The sequence below is a fragment of the Myotis davidii genome, unplaced genomic scaffold, assembly GCF_000327345.1.
Source record: "Myotis davidii unplaced genomic scaffold, ASM32734v1 scaffold726, whole genome shotgun sequence".
In the NCBI taxonomy this organism is placed as follows: Eukaryota; Metazoa; Chordata; class Mammalia; order Chiroptera; family Vespertilionidae; genus Myotis; species Myotis davidii.
This window is the reverse complement of record NW_006297808.1, coordinates 2335692-2342730: the sequence shown is the minus strand read 5'-3', so window position 1 is coordinate 2342730 and position 7039 is coordinate 2335692. Positions and strand designations below refer to the sequence as shown.

Sequence of the window (7039 nt, the reverse complement as noted above, 5' to 3'; positions counted from 1 at the left end):
CCAGGGTGGGGCAACCTAAGACAGGCACAGTCGGGGGCCAGTAGGAGAAAACTTTTCCTCTGCCAATTTTTTAAACAGGTTGTTTTGGTGTTTTTGAGTTGTATGAGTTCCTTATATATTTTGGATATTAACCCTTTATCAGATGTATCATTGCCAAATATGTTCTCCCATGCAGTGGGCTCCCTTTTTATTTTGTTGATGGTTTCTTTTGCTGTGCAGAAGCTTTTTATTTTGATGTAGTCCCATTTGTCTATTTTCTCCTTAGTTTCCTTTGCCTTAGAAGCTGTATCTGTAAACATATTGCTACAAGACACGTCTGAGATTTTTCTGCCTATGGTTTCTTCTATGACTTTACCTTTTATCTTTATCTTTTAGAGAGTTTAGTCCATTTATATTTTAGTGGTCAATTTGGATTTATTAACATCTTAAAATGTTTTCTTATTTGACCTCCTTTTCTGCTTTTTTTCTCCCCTACTTTTCTTGTCTTCTTTTGATCTGTACATTGATTAAATATTACTGCAATAATCCTGAATAACAGACAATGCCAAAGTCTCAGAGGATTATAAAAACAAAGTTTTTCTTCCATGGCTGGTTGCTCAGTGGTTAGAACATTGGCCCCTGGATCAAAGGGTCTCGAGTTCGAGTTCCAGTCAAAGGCATGTACCTGGGTTGCAGGTTTGATCCCTGCCGAGGTCAGGGCTCATGTGGGAGGCAACCAATCAATGTGTGTGTCTCTCACGTTGATATTTCTCTCTCTCTTTCTCTCTCCCTTCTCTCTCTCTTCCTCCCTCCCTCCACTCTCTCAAAAAATCAATGGAAAAATATCCTTGGATGAGGATTAACAACAATAAAATGTATTTCTCATTCTCAGATCTGAGGCTACAGCTCTGCCCGATCTTTTTGTTATTCCATATTGTGGGTATAGTCTAAGACTTCTCCTTGGGACCAGGCTGAAGCAGCGAGGGTTTCTGCGGCAGGTGGCAGAGGCAGAAGCACATGAGACAAAGCCACATTATTCGAGGACATTTAAAGCCCTGTGTTAACAGCTATTCACATTCCATTGGCTAAAACACGCAGTCAAGCTCAACAACAATGAAGTGGGGAACTAAACTCCTCTCATGGGAAGGTGGGAAGACAGAGTGAATATTTTCTGAGCAATAACACATCTACCAAGAGCAATTGAGATTTTTAGGGCTTTTATCTCTTTTCTTCATTTTATTTTCCCACCTCCCTCCCATTTGTTTCAGTTATATATTATATGCCTATTCTTTTAGCCATTATGCTACTTATTTTAACATGCGCACTTAATAAATCCTAAAGTTAATTTATTTCCTCCTCCTGACAAATATGAGGACCCCTGAACTCCTTAATTTAAATCACTCTCCTTCCAATTTACATGCAATTTTTGACTAGCCTTTTAGTACTAAGCTGTGTCCCCCATACACAAATAATTATTTGTCTGATTCTTTAAATACATCTTCAGGGGTAGGGCTGCTTGAGCAAATGGTCTGTAGACATCTCTATGCTTCAGGATCTTCATCTATAAAACAGAAATAAAAACACCAGCTCAGAGGACCAAGTGGAATAATGTAAAAATGCTTAGCTAATAATGACGTCTATGAAAGTGCTTAGTAAACAGTGTTACTGCTACTTGTCACCATGCGGTGACACCCTGGCTCCAGGCACCATTTCCAGGTATCCCCATGGAACTTACGTTTATGTGGCCAGGAAATGTAGGAGCTCTCTGAGCTGACTCACCTGCTCTTGTTGGTGATTTAATAAACGTTTATTGAACATGGATCAGGAGTTGGACCCAGAGAGCTGCTTGGTGGCAGGAACATCAGAGCTGAACTAAAGAGACAATCCAGGCCTCAAAGGAGAAGTCAAAGCAAAGATCTGCCCACAGCTGATCCTGAGCCAGAAAAGCTAAGAGAAGTACCTATCTACCCCGACTACCAGGGTGGGGCTGAAAGAACAGCCTGTCCTCCCAGACAGTGCCAGGCCCTGAAGCCCGTCCATCCAGCCCACACCGGAGTTGCTGAGGAGTAGCCAGGGGAGGGGAGAAGAGCACAGGGTCACCGAAGTGGAGAAGGTACTTCCAGGAGGAGAGAGGTCGGCTGTGTCGAGTGCTACTGGAAGTCCAGTATGACGCAGCCTGAGAACGGCCCACTGGATTAGGCATGCCGTCTCATTTCATGCTCATACATCCCTCTGGAGGTGGGCCCGAGGGGCAGGTGTCTTGCTAAAGATCACGCAAGTGGGAAGTGCTGGAGGCAGGATTTAAACACCTCCAGCTGAGGATTTAGATACATAGGCTCTGTCAGATGACTCTGGGTTGGTCTGTTCTAGAAGGACATCCAAGCCCCTGGGGCCTAGGCAGTCATAGCAGACATTTCCTGACTACTTACTACCTAACAAGCTCGGTCCTAAGGGCTTGGCCCTTGTGGATGCTTGTTCTTCACAAGAGTTCCAGAACATTCTATAAGGTGACAGACTGGGTGGGGTGATGACATTGCCTTTTGAGGAGAGGTCTCAGCATCCTGCTGCATAGCCATTTCACAGCTGAGGAAACTGAGGCTTAGGAAGTATAGTAACTTGCCCAACATCGCCCAGAAAGCCAATGGCAGAGTTGGGACTTGAACCCAGGCAGTCTGACTCCAGAACCTGCCTTCGTTACCCTGAGCCAGAAAACTCCTTTTGGTTTGTCCTTCCTGGCTTAAAATCTTCTTAAATGGCAAAAATTCAGCTCCTGCCTGCCCTGTTCTGTCCAGTTCTGAAGGTTTGGGCCCCACTCTGAACTGCCCAGGTGCTGGATGGAGCAGGGGAAGGTGACGGAGATGGGAAAGACATTGCACTTGTCTGAACAAATCTTTGAGGCTGTTTGCTGATTTGAGTGGGCAAGGGCCAGGGGTTTAGACTCCCCTCCCCCACCTACCTTGACCGAGCACACTGGTGTTGATCTGTTGGGTTCATTTGCCCTCCTGGTAAGGTTTCATCTGAAGCAAGCGTTGCTGAGGCAGGAAAAAAAAAAAAAGCTTTGAAAACCAATGGCCTCAAATTCATTGGTTTTGAAACTCGAATGTGGTCAGGATACTTGTTAACGTACTCATGAGATGGGAACTGGTTATCAGCTGTATAAGGGGCCCCAGGAGATTCTGGGGCTCTGGTTGGAGACTCAAGTGGGGAGCATAACCTTCTTTCTAATACACCTTGTAGCTGGGGAGCCCTGGGTTCTGCTGGGCTTCCCCTCCTGGCCCTGCCTGCCAGTACCCATCTCTGAACCCCTTTCTTAGCTGCACCCGCACCTGGCAGCCCTGGGTTGGAGGGTGCCCCTTAAAAGCATCCCCCACACACACCTCTGGCCAACCTGCGAATGCTCCTCATTAGAGATTGGAAAGCTGGCCTCACTGCCTTCCAGACCTACCAGGGGCCGAGAGAAGTTGAAACAACAGCCCTGCCCGCCTTCCAGCAATCCATCATTATCCCTTCCCTCCCCGGATCCCACCACCAGGTGATTCCATTGTTAATTAAATCCTGCAGTCTTTAATAACACAGCTCATAATTGCTGTTTTCCTCAGCCCTGGATTGGCTGTGCAGGCATTGGGGGGACCCAGGGATTTGTTCCTGGGCTTGGCTGTGAGAACGCTCTCCAGCTACATAGTCACCCACTCTCCCTCAGCCAGGAGTCCTCCATGGGCCTCGACACTGGGGCAAGAGGGACCAACGTCCGCTGCCCTGGGGGCCATTCCAGCACCCGCTCCGTTCTCCAGGGACGGGGGCCAGCTCTCCACTCCCCAGAGACAGGACTCCAAGGTGCAGCTCCTGGCAGCACAGCAGGGAGCTGCTGGCTCCTGCACACACCAGTGCACACGCTGACTGTCTGCAGGGGCTCGTGCGTTTTCCCATCCACACCTCCTCTGTGCTCCCCATGCCTGAGCCCCGCCGTGCAAGTGAGGAAGCTGAAGACCAGAGGGGAGGGAGGATTTTCTTAGGCCACCGGCCGGCAGGCAGCAGAGCTGGGAGGCCCCCAGTCCACACCCACCGTTCCTCAGCCATACTCTCTGCCCTTTGACCTGCACAAAATGCTCCATTGTCTTACTCTCAGCCTCCCCCTCCTCCCTCACTCCCTCACACTCCCACCCCTCCCTTAGGGCCCTGCAGATGCCACTAGAAAAGATGGGGGTGCGGGTCGGGGATGGATCAAGGGGAAGAGGAAAAATGGAAAGGGAACAGGAGGACCACAGCTAGAGGTCACAACGGTCAAAGGTTGGGGGCCCTGTGGCCACAGTGGAGCTAGGACAGCTGAGTTTGGCTCTGCCCTAATGACCCACTGCAGTGGACACTCTGCTGCCCCACCCAAAGTCTCCTTAAAATCTGAAGGATTATCCCCAGCTGCTGGTGATGGGAAGGTGATGGGATACCCTCTTCTGAAGAGAGCCATGCCATCCCACCCGAGGCCTCGAGGCTGGCCCTTTCCTGGGGCAGCCTGTGTTTGTGAGTGATGGGTGCGGGGCTGCAAAGACCCAGCTCCAGTCTGAGGTCTGGTTGTAGCTCTCCCTCTCCCTCTGCTGCTGTCCCTCTCTCCCAGGTGCTGATTCTGAGAGCACCCCCATTAAACTTCCTGCACTGAGTCTACCTGCAGGGGCCTAACCTTCTCTTTGGGATTCCTGGTCCTTCTCCCTTCACCCTGCCCACCTCCCACCCACGCCTGCCCCAGGACCTCCAGACCCTCCACCCACGGCCAATTACCCAAGCCCGGCTCATGCTCCTGGCTCCTCTGCTCCTTCAGGACAGAGGCCATGGACAGTGTGCTCCAGCTATGAGTAACCTCAGGGACCTCCAGCCAAAAGGAACCCCTCCTTGGAGGCAAGGTCACTGTGTCATCCCCATTTTGAGGAAGAAGGAACTGGAAGAGCTGTCAGCTGCCCTACTTTGCAGAGCTGGGAAATGCCAGAGATGGAGCTCGACCTATCTGCTTCTCACAGCTCATAGCCCTCCTCCACAAGCTCCTTTGCCACTGCTGCTTTGTGAGAACATCAGTTCCTTAACCACCAGTCCTCACTGGTGCCTCAGAGGGAGAGTCATCTATACAGCAGCCTGGTTTCATTTATTCACTCATTCATTCATTCATTTGACAAATATGTTTTGAGTACCTTACCCTGTACCAGGCATTGTGCTTGGTGGTGGGGACACCTCAGTGAAGAAGTAAACAAGTCCTTGTCCACATGGAATTATATTCTATGGAGGAACGCACGCAATAAACAAGATAAATAAGTACAATAAATATATCATAGACTGGACCAGTGATGGCGAACCTTTTGAGCTCGGCGTGTCAGCATTTTGAAAAACCCTAACTTAACTCTGGTGCCGTGTCACCTATAGAAACTTTTTGACCTTTGCAACCATAGTAAAACAAAGACTTATATTTTTGATATTTATTTTATATAGTTAAATGCCATTTAACAAAGAAAAATCAACCAAAAAAATGAGTTTGCGTGTCACCTCCGACACGCGTGTCATAGGTTCACCATCGCTGGGCTAGACGGGGGTACAAGTTAAGGCGAGAAAGGAACGTGAAGTGTCTGGGGTGGGGCAGAGGGTGAAAGTTAAGACAAGGTGACTAGGGAAAATCCCACCGGGAAGGTGACTTTCGAGTACCGGGTGCGGGGCCCAGCCGTGAACGAAGCTCACCTGGTAGGAGCCTTCTCCTGGGCTCTAGGTGGGCAAGGAAGCTCCTGCAGGCAGAGGGCACTGCGGCGGCTCCAGCCCGCCTCCCTGTCTGCGGTCCCTGCAGGGCAGCCAGCAGGGCACAGCCGCACCCAGGCCTCCCAGGGCTCCAGCCAATGCACCCAACTCCAAATTCTGCCCAGGCCCAGCTCTCTATTCTGGGTGGCCATCCTGACACTCAGGACTTAATGAAGACATGCCCGTGGGCTCCTTGCAAAGACTGCTGTATCGTATGTCGGCAGGGCACCCTGAGGTCCCAGATGAAATGAATCACTAACCCACAAATGTCATATGTTTCCCAAGCAGAGTAAGTGGGCCCCGGCTACTCAGCTTCAAGCAGACACCCCAACCTCTGTGGGAATGTGCCCGGCACTGTCATCCTGGGCGGGGTGCCTAGGAACCCCGAAGCGAGTCAGCACATTCTGCAAATCTGATTAGCTAGTTTCCATGTCTTCATCTCCGTCAGGCGCCCAGTGATCAGGCCCCGTGCCAGCCCAGAGCCCTGCGGCCTGCCACTGGAAACCTTTAGCGAAGCTGCACTGGCCACCCTCTCTGATTGCTAACAAGCCTTCTTTCTGAGGGATCAGGGACAAACACCACGCTCTCCCCACTGTGTGACCAGAACAGCTCTTTGGCTCTTCTGTGTGGATGAAAGGATGGGAAAGGTGCCCACTGAGGTTAAAATGGAGGAGTGAAAGCATGACAAATACAAGACACACTGTCCCGGGGCCTTTGGAACCATCCTGGCGCTGGGAGGTATCTGAACCCACAAGACAGATGCAGTGGGAGTTACAAAGAAGCATTCAGCTCAAGTCTGGAGGGCAACTGGGATGAGGTTAAGCAGTAATGGGCAGTCGTTATAAATTCATGGACAGAGGGGACTACCGTGGATTGGCAGCGGGATCCTGATGGAGAGTAGGCATTATCACCCCTTTTGATTCATCAGGAAGCTGAAGCCCAGAGGAAGCCAGCACCTTTCCCACGTGCTGCAGTGGCACTCAGACCTGCACCTCTCCTCCTGACTGACTCGCAGGAGGCCTCCCACCCCCCAGATGCATACATTCCCGCAGGTGGTGGGCCTTGATCTCGGACACTGGCCCTGCAGTGAACCGTCCTTGTTTGGGGTCAGGATGACCCCTGGAGCCTGGAGGAAGTGTGTTGTTCAGAGCTACTGTCGAAAGTGGAGGCCCACCTTTGGCCAACAGGGTCACAGACCACTCTTCTCTCCATTTGTGTTTCTCTTCTCCATTCCCTCAGGCAACCCAGTGCCTGGATCTCCCCCTTCCCCCAGCTTCACACCAAGGCCACCGAG

At 50.7% G+C, this 7039-nt stretch overlaps 1 long non-coding RNA gene across 1 annotated transcript; it reads right to left on the bottom strand.

Moving 5' to 3' along the window:
- Positions 1–810: 810 nt before the first annotated feature.
- Positions 811–6065, bottom strand: LOC107184612. The gene is made up of 3 exons (XR_001515500.1): positions 5692–6065; positions 2936–3011; positions 811–1540 (listed from the first exon to the last, which is right to left on the bottom strand). It is a non-coding gene; the product is annotated as an uncharacterized LOC107184612 (long non-coding RNA).
- Positions 6066–7039: the final 974 nt, after the last annotated feature.